The sequence below is a fragment of the Balaenoptera borealis genome (genome assembly GCF_965194805.1).
Source record: "Balaenoptera borealis genome assembly, chromosome: 1".
Taxonomy (NCBI): domain Eukaryota; kingdom Metazoa; phylum Chordata; class Mammalia; order Artiodactyla; family Balaenopteridae; genus Balaenoptera; species Balaenoptera borealis.
In genome coordinates, this window is record NC_138860.1 from 25,732,328 (window position 1) to 25,747,812 (window position 15,485).

General features: G+C 38.2%; 1 protein-coding gene across 1 annotated transcript in view; it reads right to left on the reverse strand.

Moving 5' to 3' along the window:
• The window catches only part of SCCPDH (saccharopine dehydrogenase (putative)), a 45,996-nt gene that overhangs the window by 8,738 nt on the left and 21,773 nt on the right, over positions 1–15,485 (reverse strand). The gene's annotated exons all lie outside the window — the stretch shown is intronic.

Here is a 15,485-nt window from a genome sequence, read left to right on the forward strand (position 1 = left end):
CAGAAAATCAATAAGGAAATGCTGGCCTTAAATGACATATTAGACTAGATGAACTTAATAGATATATACAAAGCAATCCATCCAAAAGCAGCAGAATACACATTCTTTCCAAGTGCACACGGACATTCTCCAGTATAGATCACATGCTAGGCCACAGAATAAGCCTTGGTAAATTTAAGAAAACTGAAATCATATCAAGCATCTTTTCCAACCACAACACTATGAAACCAGAAATCAACTATAAGGAAAAAACTGCAAAAATCAAACATGTGGAGGATAAACAACATGCTACTAAACAACAAATGGCTTAATGAAGAAAGAGGATATCAAAAAAATACCTGGAGACACATGAAAATGGAAACACAACAATCCAAAATCTATAGGACACAGGAAAAGCAGTTCTAATGGGGAAGCTTACAGCACTACAAGCCAACCTCAGGAAATAAACAAACAAACAAAATTCAAGTAAATAACCTAACTTTACACCTAAAGGAACTAGAAAAATAAGAACAAACAAGACTCAAAGTTAGTAGAAGGAAAGAAATCATAAAGATCAGGGCAGAAATAAATGAAATAGAGGCTACAACAACAATAGAAAAGATCAATGAAACTAAGAGCTGATTCTTTGGATAGATAAACAAAATTGATAAACTTTTAGCCAGACTCATCAAGAAAGAAAGAGAGCTCAAATAAACAAAATCAGAACTGATAAAGGAGAAGTTACAATTGACATCACAGAAACACAAGGGATCATAGAAGATTTCTGAAAAAACTGCATGTGAATAAAATGGACAATATAGAAGAAATGGATGAACTCCTAGAAATGTACAATCTCCCAAGATGGAATCAAGAAAAAATAGAAAATATAAACAGACTGGTTACAAGGAATGAAACTGAATCAGTAATTTAAAAAACCCTCGGGGGGGTCTGGGCAAGATGGCGGAAGAGTAAGACGCAGAGACCACCTTCCTTCCCACAGATACATTAGAAATACATCTACACATGGAACTGCTCCTACAGAACACCCACTGAACGCTGGCAGAAGACGTCAGACCTCCCAAAAGGCAAGAAACTCCCCACGTACTTGGGTAGGGCAAAAGAAAAAAGAAATAACAGAGACAAAAGAATAGGGACGGGACCTGCACCAGTGGGAGGGAGCTGTGAAGGAGGAAAGGTTTCCACACACTAGGAAGCCCCTTCGCGGGCGGAGACTGCGTGTGGCAGAGGGGGGAAGCTTCAGAGCCACAGAGGAGAGCGCAGCCACAGGGGTGCAGAGGGCAAAGCGGAGAGATTCCCGCACAGAGGATGGGTGCCGAGCAGCACTCACCAGCCCGAGAGGCTTGTCTGCTCACCCGCTGGGGCGGGCGGGGGCTGAGAGCTGAGGCTCGGGCTTCGGTCGGATCGCAGGGAGAGGACTGGAGTTGGTGGTGTGAACACAGCCTGAAGGGGTTAGTGCACCACAGCTAGCCGGGAGGGAGCCTGGGAAAAAGTCTGCAGCTGCCGAAGAGGCAAGAGACTTTTTCTTGCCTCTTTGCTTCGCGGCGCGCAAGGAGAGGGGATTCAGAGCGCCGCCTAAACGAGCTCCAGAGACGGGCGCGAGCTGCGGCTATCAGCGCGGACCCCAGAGACGGGCATGAGACTCTAAGCCTGCTGCTGCCGCCACCAAGAAGCCTGTGTGCGAGCACAGGCCACTATCCACACCGCCCCTCCCAGGAGCCTGTGCAGCCCGGCACTGCCAGGCTCCCGTGATCCAGGGACAACTTTCCCAGGAGAACGCACGGCGCGCCTCAGGCTGTTGCAACGTCACGCTGGCCTCTGCCGCCGCAGGCTCGCCCCGCATCCGTACCCTTCCCTCCCCCCACCCCGCCTGAGTGAGCCAGAGCCCCCGAAGCAGCTGCTCCTTTAACTCCGTCCTGTGTGAGCGAAGAACAGACGCCCTCAGGCGACCTACACGCAGAGGCGGGGCCAAATCCAAAGCTGAACCCCGGGAGCTGTACGAACAAAGAAGAGAAAGGGAAATTTCTCCCAGCAGCCTCAGAAGCGGCGGATTAAAGCTCCACAAACAACTTGATGTACCTGCATCTACTGAATACCTGAATAGACAATGAATCATCCCAAATTCAGGAGGTGGACTTTGGGAGCAGGATATATTAATTTTTCCCCTTTTCCTTTTTTTGTGAGTGTATATGTGTATGCTTCTGGGTGAGATTTTGTGTGTATAGCTTTGCTTTTACCATTTGTCCTAGGGTTTGGTCCATCCTTTTTTTTTTTTTTTTTTTTAACTTAAAAATTTTTTTTCTTAATAAATTTTTTAATAATTTTTTCCTTATTTTTTATTTTAAAAAATTTTAAAAAATTGTTTTTCTTAATAATTTTTTCTTATTTTTTATTTTAAAAAATTAAAAAAAATTTTTTTCTTAATAATTTTTTCCTATTTTTTATTTTAAAAATTTAAAAATTTTTTTCTCTTAAATTTTTTTCTCTTAAATTTTTTCTTATTTTTTAATATAAAAAATTAATAAACTTATTTTCAAAAATTAAAGAAAATTTTTCTTCATCAATTTTTTAATAATTTTTTTCTTATTTTTTATTATAATAGCTTTATTTTATTTTATTTTATTTTATTCTCTTTCTTTCTTTCTTTCTATTTTTTCTCCCTTTTATTCTGAGCCATGTGGATGAAAGGCTCTTGGTGCTCCAGCCAGGCATCAGGGCTGTGCCTCTGAGGTGGGAGAGCCAACTTCAGGACACTGGTCCACAAGAGACCTCCCAGCTCCACGTAATACCAAACGGTGAAAATCTCTCAGAGATCTCCATCTCAGTATCAAGACCCAGCTTCACTCAACGACCAGCAAGCTACAGTGCTGGACACCCTATGCCAAACAACTAGCAAGACAGGAACACAGCCCCATCCATTAGCAGAGAGGCTGCCTAAAATCATAATAAGGCCACAGGCACCCCAAAACACACCACCAGACGTGGACGTGCCCCCCAGAAAGACAAGATCCAGCCTCATCCACCAGAACACAGGCACTAGTCCCCTCCACCAGGAAGCCTACACAACCCACTGAATCAACCTTAGCCACTGGGGATAGATACCAAAAACAACAAGCTGGGGTAGCAATTCTCATATCAGATAAAATAGACTTTAAAATAAAGACTATTACAAGAGACAAGGACACTATATAATGATCAAGGGATCGATCCAAGAAGAAGGTATAACAATTGTAAATATTTATGCACCCAACATAGAAGCATCTCAATACATAAGGCAAATACTAACAGCCATAAAAGGGGAAATCAACAGTAACACAATCATAGTAGGGGACTTTAACACTCCACTTTCACCAATGGACAGATCATCCAAAATGAAAATAAATAAGGAAACACAAGCTTTAAATGATACATTAAACAAGATGGACTTAATTGATATTTATAGGACATTCCACCCAAAAACAACAGAATACACATTTTTCTCAAGTGCTCATGGAACATTCTCCAGGATAGATCATATCTTGGGTCACAAATCAAGCCACAGTAAATTTAAGAAAATTGAAATCATATCAAGTATCTTTTCTGACCACAACGCTATGAGACTAGATATCAATTACAGGAAAAGATCTGTAAGAAATACAAACACATGGAGGCTACACAATACACTACTTAATAACGAAGTGATCACTGAAGAAATCAAAGGGGAAATCAAAAAATACCTAGAAACAAATGACAATGGAGACACGACGACCGAAAACCTATGGGATGCAGCAAAAGCAGTTCTAAGAGGGAAGTTTATAGCAATACAAGCCTACATAAAGAAACAGGAAACATCTTGAATAAACAACCTAACCTTGCACCTAAAGCAATCAGAGAAAGAAGAACAAAAAAACCCCAAAGCTAGCAGAAGGAAAGAAATCATAAAGATCAGATCAGAAATAAATGAAAAAGAAATGGAGACAATAGCAAAGACCAATAAAACTAAAAGCTGGTTCTTTGAGAAGATAAACAAAATTGATAAACCATTAGCCAGACTCATCAACAGAAAAAGGGAGAAGACTCAAATCAATAGAATTAGAAATGAAAAAGGAGAAGTAACCACTGACACTGCAGAAATACAAACGATCATGAGAGATTACTACAAGCAACTCTATGCCAATAAAATAGACAACCTGGAAGAAATGGACAAATTCTTAGAAATGCACAACCTGCCGAGACTGAACCAGGGAGAAATAGAAAATATGAACAGACCAATCACAAGCACTGAAATTGAAACTGTGATTAAAAATCTTCCAACAAACAAAAGCCCAGGACCAGATGGCTTCACAGGCGAATTCTATCAAACATTTAGAGAAGAGCTAACACCTACCCTTCTCAAACTCTTCCAAAATATTGCAGAGGGAGGAACACTCCCCAGCTCATTCTACGAGGCCACCATCACCCTGACACCAAAACCAGACAAAAATATCACAAAGAAAGAAAACTACAGGCCAATATCACTGATGAACATAGACGCAAAAATCCTCAACAAAATACTAGCAAACAGAATCCAACAGCACATTAAAAGGATCATACACCATGATCAAGTGGGGTTTATTCCAGGAATGCAAGGATTCTTCAATATACGCAAATCAATCAACGTGTTACATCATATTAACAAACTGAAGGAGAAAAACCATATGATCATCTCAATAGATGCAGAGAAAGCTTTCGACAAAATTCAACATCCAGTTATGATAAAAGCCCTGCAGAAAGCAGGCATAGAGGGAACTTTCCTCAACATAATAAAGGCCATATATGACAAACCCACAGCCAATATTGTCCTCAATGGTGAAAAACTGAAACCATTTCCACTAAGATCAGGAACAAGACAAGGTTGCCCACTCTCACCACTATTATTCAACATAGTTTTGGAAGTCCTAGCCACAGCAATCAGAGAAGACAAAGAAATAAAAGGAATCCAAATCAGAAAAGAAGAAGTAAAGCTGTCACTCTTTGCAGATCACATGATACTATACATAGAGAATCCTAAAGATGCCACCAGAAAACTCCTAGAGCTAATCAATGAATTTGGTAAAGTAGCAGGATACAAAATTAATGCACAGAAATCTCTTGCATTCCTATACACTAATGATGAAAAATATGAAAGAGAAATTAAGAAAACACTCCCATTTACCATTGCAACAAAAAGAATAAAATATCTAGGAATAAACCAACCTAAGGAGACAAAAGACCTGTATGCAGAAAATTATAAGACACTGATGAAAGAAATTAAAGATGATACAAATAGATGGAGAGATATACCATGTTATTGGATTGGAAGAATCAACATTGTGAAAATGACTCTACTACCCACAGCAATCTACAGATTCAATGCAATCCCTATCAAACTACCACTGGCAATTTTCACAGAACTAGAACAAAAAATTTCACAATTTGTATGGAAACACAAAAGACCCCGAATAGCCAAAGCAATCTTGAGAATGAAAAATGGAGCTGGAGGAATCAGGCTCCCTGACTTCAGACTATATTACAAAGCTACAGTAATCAAGACAGTTTGGTACTGGCAGAAAAACAGAAACATAGATCAATGGAACAGGATAGAAAGCAGAGATAAACCCACGCACATATGGTCACCTTATCTTTGATAAAGGAGGCAAGCATATACAATGGAGAAAAGACAGCCTCTTCAATAAGTGGTGCTGGGAAAACTGGACAGCTACATGTAAAAGTATGAAATTAGAACACTCCCTAACACCATACACAAAAATAAACTGAAAATGGATTAAAGACCTAAATGTAAGGCCAGACACTATCAAACTCTTAGAGGAAAACATAGGCAGAACACTCTATGACATAAATCACAGCAAGATCCTTTTTGACCCAACTCCTAGAGAAATGGAAATAAAAACACAAATAAACAAATGGGACCTAATGAAACTTAAAAGCTTTTGCACAGCAAAGGAAACCATAAACAAGACCAAAAGACAACCCTCAGAATGGGAGAAAATATTTGCAAATGAAGCAACTGACAAAGGATTAATCTCCAAGATTTACAAGCAGCTCATGCAGCTCAATAACAAAAAAAAACAAACAACCCAATCCAAAAATGGGCAGAAGACCTAAATAGACATTTCTCCAAAGAAGATATACAGATTGCCAACAGACACATGAAAGAATGCTCAACATCATTAATCATTAGAGAAATGTAAATCAAAACTACAATGAGATATCATCTCACACTGGTCAGAATGGCCATCATCAAAATATCTACAAACAGTAAATGCTGGACAGGGTGTGGAGAAAAGGGAACACTCCTGCACTGTTGGTGGGAATTTAAATTGATACAGCCACTATGAAGAACAGTATGGAGGTTCCTTAAAAAACTAAAAATAGAACTACCATACGACCCAGCAATCCCACTACTGGCATATACCCTGAGAAAACCATAATTCAAAAAGAGTCATGTACCAAAATGTTCATAGCAGCTCTATTTACAATAGCCAGGACATGGAAGCAACCTAAGTGTCCATCATCGGATGAATGGATAAAGAAGATGTGGCACATATATACAATGGAATATTACTCTGCCATAAAAAGAAACGAAATGGAGGTATTTGTAGTGAGGTGGATGGAGTTAGAGTCTGTCATACAGAGTGAAGTAAGTCAGAAAGAGAAAAACAAATATATTATGTTAACACATATATATGGAATCTAAGGAAAAAAAAAAAAAGGTCATGAGGAACCTAGTGGCAAGACAGGAATAAAGACACAGACCTACTAGAGAATGGACTTGAGGATATGGGGAGGGGGAGGGGTAAGATGTGACAGGGTGAGAGAGTGGCATGGACATATATACACTACCAAATGTAAAACAGATAGCTAGTGGGAAGCAGCCACATAGCACAGGGAGATCAGCTCGGTGCTTTGTGACCACCTGGGGGGGGGTAGGGAGCGTGGGAGGGAGGGAGACGCAAGAGGGAAGAGATATGGGAACATATGTATATGTATAACTGATTCACTTTGTTATAAAGCAGAAACTAACACACCACTGTAAAGCAATTATACTTCAATAAAGATGTTAAAAAATAAAAAAATAAAAAATAAAAAACCCTCAACTCCCAATAAACAAAAGTCCAGTACCAGAAGGCTTCACAGGTGAATTCTACCAAACATTTAAAGAAAAGTTAATGCCTAACCTTCTCAAACTATCCCAAAAAAATGCAGAGGAAGAAATGCTTCCAAAGTCATTCTATGAACATGCATCACCCTGATACCAAAACCAGACAAAGATATCACAACAAAAGAAAATTACAAGCCAATATCACTGATGAACACAGATGCAAAAATCCTCAACAAAATGTTAGCAAACTGAATTCAACAATACATTAAAAGAATCATATACCATGATCAAGTGGGATTTATCCTGGGATGTAAGGATAATTCAATAACTGCAAATCAATCATTGTGATACAGAGTATACAGGGAACATGCTGGGTATACAGGGAACATACTTCAACATAATAAAGGCCATATATGACAAGCCCATAGCTAACATCATCCTCAATGGTGAAAATCTGAAGGCATTTCCCCTAACATCAGGAACAAGAGTGCCTACTCTTGCCACTTTATTCAACATAGTATTGGAAGTCCTAGCCACAACAATCAGACAAGAAAAGAAATACAAGGAATCTAAATTGGAAAGAAAGAAGTAAAACTGTCGCTGTTTGCAGAGGTCACAATACTACATACAACAGATCCTAAAGATGCCACCAAAAAACTATTAAAACTAATAAATGAATTTAGTAAAACTGCAGGATATGATACAAAGTTAATATACAGAAATCTGTTGTATTTCTATACACTAACAACAAACAATCAGAAAGAGATTAAGAAAACAATCTCATTTACAATCGCATCAAAAGGAATAATACCTAGTAAAAATCTAACCAATGAGGTAAAATACTTTAAAAATTATAAGATGCTGATGAAAGAAACTGAAGACGACATATAGAAAGATAAACCATGCTTGTGGATTGTAAGAATTAATATTGTTAAAATGACAATACTACCCAAGGCAATCTAGAGAATGAATGCAATACCTATCAAAATACCAATGGCATTTTTCACAGACCGAGACCAAATAATTCTTAACTGTGAAGTCAAAAGACCTCAAACAGTCAAAATAATCCTGAGAAAGAACAACAAAGCTGGAAGTGTCATCTTCCCTAATTTCAAACTATACTACAAAGGTAATCAAAACAGTATGGTACTGGGAATTCCCTGGTGGTCCAGCAGTTAGGACTCCATGCTTCCACTGCAGGGGGCACAGGTTTGATTCCTGGTCAGGGAACTAAGATCCCGCAAGCTGCGTGGCATGGCCAAAAAAATGAAAAACAAAAACAAACCAAAAAACCCAGTATGGTACTGGCAGCAAAAAACAGATGCATAGATCAATGGAACAGAATAGAGAGCTCAGAGATAATCCCACACTTACATGTTCAATTAATCTACGACAAAGGAGGCAAGAATATACAACAGGAAAGACAACCTCTTTTAATAAATTGTGTTGGGAAAACTGGACAGCTACTGCAAAAAATCAAACTGGACTACTGTCTCACACCATATAGAAAAATAAACTCAAAGTAGATTAAAAACTTAAGTGTAAAACCTGAAACCACAAAAATCTCTAGAAGAAAATATAAGTAGTATGCTCTTTGACATTGGTCTTAGCAATATTTTACTGGATATGTCTCCTCAGTCAAGGGAAACAAAAGCAAAAACAAACAAGTGGGACTACATTAAATTGAATTTTGCACCGTGAAGGAAACTATCAACAAAACAAAAAGACTGCCTACTGAATGGAAGAAGATATTTGCAAACAATGTATCTAATAAGGGGTTAATAACTAAAATATACAAAGAATGTATACAACTCAACATCAACAAAACCCCAAACAACCTGATTAGAAATGGGCAGGGCTTCCCTGGTGGCGCAGTGGTTGAGAATCTGCCTGCCAATGCAGGGGACACGGGGTTGAGCCCTGGTCTGGGAAGATCCCACATGCGCGTCTGGAGCCTGTGGTCCGCAACAAGAGAGGCCGCGATAATGAGAGGCCCGTGCACCGCGATGAAGAGTGGCCCCTGCTTGCCGCAACTAGAGAAAGCCCTCGCACAGAAACGAAGACCCAACACAGCCAAAAATAAATAAATAAATAAATAAATAAATAATTTTAAAAAAATGTTAAAATGATAATATTTTTTAAAAAAAGTTATAAGAAAAATGGGCAGTGGAATGGAATAGACATTTTTCCAAAAAATATATACAGATGGCCAACAGACACATGAAAATATGCTCAATATCACTAATCATCAGGGAAACGCAAATCAAAACTGTAATGAGATATCACCTCACACCTGTCAGAATAGCTATTATCAAAAAAGACAAATAAGTGTTGATGTGGAGAAAAAGGAACCCTTGTGAATTGTTGGTGGGTATGTAAATTGAATGCCACTATAGAGTATGGAGGTTCCTCAAAAAATTAAAAACAGAACTAGCATATGATCCAGCAAGTCCACTTCCAGATATTTATTTGAAGAAAACAAACACACTAATTTGAAAAAAATATATGCAACCCCATGTTCACTACGACATTATTTACAATAGCCAAGACATGGAAACAACCTAAATGTCCACTAATGGATAAAGAAAATGCAGTGTGTATATATGTGTGTGTGTGTGTGTGTGTGTGTGTGTGTGTGTGTGTGTGTGTGTGTGTGTGTGTGTGTGTGTGCGCATATATATATTAAGGTCATATATACAGAAAACAGATAGGTGGTTGTCAGAGGCAGGGGGTAGGGGTGGAAGATATCAATGAACTGGATATTTTTTTTAGATTAAATAAATTGAATAAAAAATAAAGAAAAAGATAGGAGCTTTTCAGTACATTTATCAAAATTAGGTAACTATTATTTAAAAGTAGCAATAGATTCATCTACTCATGTATGTACAAGGTCATATGCTGTCAAAGGCCAATACCAAAGAAGATGAATTCCAAATAAAAATAGGAGGAAGCCAAGTTGGATAAGTTTCACAAAAGAAACCAAGTGGACTTCCTTGGTGCAAAGATATTTGGCAGCTTTCTCAGGCATGACCACTTTTCCTTCCCATTTCCCTCACTTCATCCTACAACATGTAGCCTTATAAATGCCTGAGCATTACATTATAAATTGTGAGTTCATGAGATCCGAGCAGAGATTATCTTAATATAATAGGATGAAAAAAAATCAAATAATAGGATGGCATCCAGGCCTTTCAAGGCCTGATTGTTCACTATACACTAAATCTCCCAGAATTAGTGTTGGCAAGTAGAGAAGAAAGGAAAAGAGGAAACAAAAGGGGAGAGAAGTTATTGATTTTTCATGTCCAAACATGTCTAAGGGAGAGGATAACTCTTCCAGGCTACCTGAACTGTAGTCCATCTCTTGTGAAGACTGATTCCACCAAAAAAAAAAAGTGAATTGTCTTCTGTAATTTGCTTAAATGGAGAGAATAAGTAAGCAGGACAATGCCTTGTCCTGCAATTATCTTACCTACGTAACAGATATATTTCTGATTAAGTTAAGTAATTGCATTCTGGCTTATATACCTCAGGCTCTTGTGAATTAGTTACAGTGAGTAACCAATTCTTCTGGCCCTGATAAATCTGAACAGTGTTAAGAACCCATATAACGATTAGTAAGTTTCAGCACTGGAATCAGGACCATTGTAAGCTCTTCCTTCTTTTCACACTTACACTGCTCCTACACCAGTGGTTCCTAATTTTTAACTCAAGAACCCCTTTCAGGGGAAAAAGTCGAGAAGGGATGCAGTAGCATGGTGGATCGCAGTCTAACATGGCTAGAACATACAACTGAAGAGGAACAGGGTGGCATTAACGTGTCAGTGGTGTGAAGAAAGTCAGACACACAGGCTGTACTTGTCTCCTCCCCTGCCTGAGGCACACATGCTATCTGATCGTTACCCTCTCAGACTTGACACATTCAGTATGAGACAATTTTCAACACAGTCTCTAGGATGCTACTACCAATTAATCAGAGTTGGCATAAAAAAAAAAAAAAAAGCCTATCTGCTATCCAGGTCTAGCTCATGAAGGGCCTCACATCTGCAGAGATGGACTTCAGTCACTGGTGCTCTAGGAGTGTGAACCAAAATAACCCAAACCTCACCCAGAACCTTCCTACCTCCACATCAGTGATTCACAACCTTGGCAGTGCATTAACATTACTGGGGAGTTTTCAAAAAGCCCAGTGCCCAGGCCACATTCCACACCAATCAAACCCACATCTCTGGTCATCTGTTTTGGGCTCTCTCCCAAAGCTGAGAACCACTGACCTATCCTTCGAGGCCCCACTCCACACCTACTGAATCAGAATGTCCAGATGCCAGGGCCAAAACATGTATTTGAAAAAATCTCCCTGGGTGATTCTGATATATAAAGTCCCAGCTCTAAGAGTCATTGCCAAAGCAATAAGCCAGGGAAGTATTTTAAAGAAGGTGATAATAGGGTCAGATTTTATTGTTTATTGAAGTATAGTTGATTTACAGTATTGTTAGTTTCAGGTGTACAGCAAAGTGATTTAGTTATACATGTATATATATATTTTTTCACATTATTTTCCATTATAGGTTATTACAAGATATTGAACATAGTTCCTTGTGTTATATAGCAAATCCATGTTGCTTATCTATTTTATGTATAGTAGTTTGTAGCTGTTAATCCCCTTCTCCTAATTTATTCGCCCTTTCCCCTTTGGTAACCATAAATTTGTTTTCTATGTCTGAGTCTGTTTCTGTTTTGTATATAGATTCATTTGTATCAATTTTTAGACTCCACATATAAGTGATATCATGTAATATTTGTCTTTCTCTGTCTGACTTACTTCACTTAGTATGGTATCCTCTAGGTCCATCCACGTTGATGCAAACGGCAATATTTCATTCTTTTTTTATGTCTGAGTAATATACACCACATCTCCTCAAACCAATTGTCTGTTGACGGGCACTTGGGTTGTTTCCATGTCTTAGCTATTGTAAACAGTGCTGCTATGAACACTGGGGTGCATTTATCTTTCTGAATTAGAGTTTTCCTCTTTTCTGGATATATGCCCAGGAGTGGGATTGCTGGATCATATGGTAGCTCTATTTTTAGTTTTTTAAGGAATCTCCATACTGTTTTCCATAGTGGCTGCACCAATTTACATTCCCAACAGTGTTGAAGGCTTCTCTTTCCTCCACACCCTCTCCAGCATTTATTATTTGTAGACTTTTTGATGACAGCCATTCTGACTGGTGTGAGGTGATAGCTCATTGTGGTTTTGTCATTTCTCTAATAATTAGTGATGTTGAGCATCTTTTCATGTGCTTCTTGGCCACATGTATGTCTTCTTTGGAGAAATGTCTATTTAGATCTTCTGACCATTTTTTAATTGGATTTTTTAAAATATTGAGTTGTATGAACTGTTTATTTTGGACATTAACCCGTTTGGCTGCATTGTTTGCAAATGTTTTCTCCCAGTCCGTAGGGTGTCTTTTCATTTTGCTGATGGTTTGCTTTGCTGTGCAAAAGGTTTTAAGTTTAATCAGGTCCCATTTGTTTACTTTTGTTTTTATTTCTTTTGCCTTGGAATACAGATCTAAGAAAATATTGCTATGATTTATGTTCAAGAATGTTTTGCCCAGGTTCTCTTGTAGAAGTTTTATGGTATCGTGTCTTATATTTAGGTCTTTAAACCATTTTGAGCTTATTTTTGTATATGGTGTGAGGGAGTGTTCTAATTTCATTGACACATGAAGTTGTCCAGCTTTCCCAACATCACCTGCTGAAGAGACTGTCTTTTCTCCATTGTACATTCTTGCCTCTTTTGTCAAAGATTAATTGCCTATAGGTGTGTGGTTTTATTTCTGGGCTCTCTATTCTGTTCCATTGATCTAACTGTCTGTTTTTGTGCCAATACCACACTGTTTTGATTACAATAGCTTTGTAGTATTGTCTGAAGTCTAGAAGGGTTATGCTCCAGCTTTGTTCTTTTTCCTCAGGATTGCTTTGGCAATTCTACGTCTTTTGTGGTTCCATATTATTTTTAGGATTATTCGTTCTAATTCTGTTAAAAATGTCATGGGTAATTTGATAGGGATGACATTAAATCTGTAGATTTCTTTGGACAGTATGGCCATTTTAACAATATTAATTCTTCCAGTCCAAGAGCATGGGCTATCTTTCCATTTCTTTGAATCACCTTCAGTTTCCTTTATCAACGTTTTACAGTTTTCATCATATAGGTCTTTCACCACTTTGGTTAAGTTTATTCCTAGTTTTCTTTTTTTTTTTTTTTTTTTTATTCATTTATTTTTGGCTGTGTTGGGTCTTCGTTTCGTGCGAGGTCTTTCTCTAGTTGCAGCAAGCGGGGGCTGCTCTTCATCGCGGTGCGCGGGCCTCTCACTATCGCGGCCCCTCCCGTTGTGGGGCACAGGCTCCAGACGCGCAGGCTCAGTAGTTGTGGCTCACGGGCCCAGTTGCTCCACGGCATGTGGGATCTTCCCAGACCAGGGCTCGAACCCGTGTCCCCTGCATTAGCAGGCAGATTCTCAACCACTGCGCCACCAGGGAAGCCCCCTAGTTTTTTTTTTGATGAGATTTTAAACGGGATTTTTTTTTTACTTTTTCTTTCTGATATTTCATTGTTAGTGTAAAGGACTACAACAGATTTCTGTATATTAATCTTGTATCCTGTTACCTTGCTGAATTCATTTATTAGTTCTAATAGTTTCTGTGTGGAGTCTTTAGGGTTCCCTATATAGGGTATCATGTCATCTGCAATTTTACCTCTTTCCTTCCAATTTGGATATCTTTTATTTCTTTTTCTTGTCTGACTGCAGTGGCTAGGACTTCCAATACAATGTTGAACAGAAGTGATGAGAGTGGGCATCTCTGTCTTGTTCCTGAATTTAGTGGGAAGGCTTTCAGCTTTTCACTTTTGAGTTTTATGTTGGCTATGCATTTGTGGTAAATGGCTTTTATTATGTTGAGATATGTTCCCTCTATACCCACTTTGGTGAGAGTTTTTATCATGAATGGATGTTGAATTTTATCAAATGCTTTTTCTGCATCTATTGAGATGATCCTATGATTTTTGTCTTCTCTTTTGTTAATGTGGTGTATCACACCGACTGATTTGCATATGTTGAACCATCCTTGGGAACAGGGTCAGATTTGCATCATAGATTTCTTATACAGCAGTGGGAAGATGAATTAGAAAGAAATCATAGGAAAGCTATGAACAGTTCAGCTGAAAGATAAGGGCCTGAACTATTAACAGAGTGAAAAGACAACCCCACAGACTGGGAGAAAATATTTGCAAATCACGTATCTGAATAAGGGATTAATATACAGAATATATACAGAGCTCCTCGAACTCAACAATACAGTAGAAAAATGGGCAAACGACATGAATAGACATTTCTCTAAATAAGATATACAAATAAGCCAATAAGCACATGGAAAGAAGTTCAACATCACTAATCATTTAGGGAACTGCAAATCAAAACCATAATGAGAGATCACCTCACAACTATTAGGATGGCTACTATAAAAAAAAAAAAAAAAAGGAAATAGCAAGTGTTGGTAAGGATGTGGAGAAATTGGAACCTTTGTGCACAGTTGGTGGGAATGTAAAATGGTGCAGCTACAGTGGAAAATAGTTTGTTGGTTCCTCAAAAATTTAAAAATAGAATTACCACAGGATCCAGCAATTGAATTTCTGGGAATATACCCAAAAGAACTGAAAGAAGGGTCTTGAAGACATATCTGCACACCCAATTTCATAAAGGCATTATTCAAAATAGACAAAAATAGAAGTAACCCAAGTGTCTATGGACAGATGAATGGATAAGCAAAATATGGTATATACAATCAGCCCTCCATATTCATGATTTCTGTGTCCACAGACTCATCCAATGTCAAATCCAAATTATTCGGGAAAAAACTTCCAGAAATTTCCAAAGAGCAAAACTTGAATTTGCCTCATGCCACCAACTATTAACATACCATTTACAATTATTTACAAAGTATTTACATAGGTATTATAAAGTAATCTATAGATGATTTAAAGTACACAGGACAATGTCTATAAGTTGTATGAAAATACTATGCTATTTTATATAAGGGACTTGAGCATCATGGATTTTGGTACCTGTGGGGCATCCTGGAACCAATCCTCTGAAGATACTGAGAAATAAACCTATATACAATGGAATATTATTTGGCCTCAAAAGAAAGGAAATTCTGACACATGCTACAACATGGATGAACTCTGAGGACATTATCCTATGTAAAATAAGCTGATCACAGAAGGACAAATTCTGCATGATTCCACTCATGAGGTTCTAGTGTGGTCAAACTCATAGACACAAAGTAGAATTGTGTTTGCCAG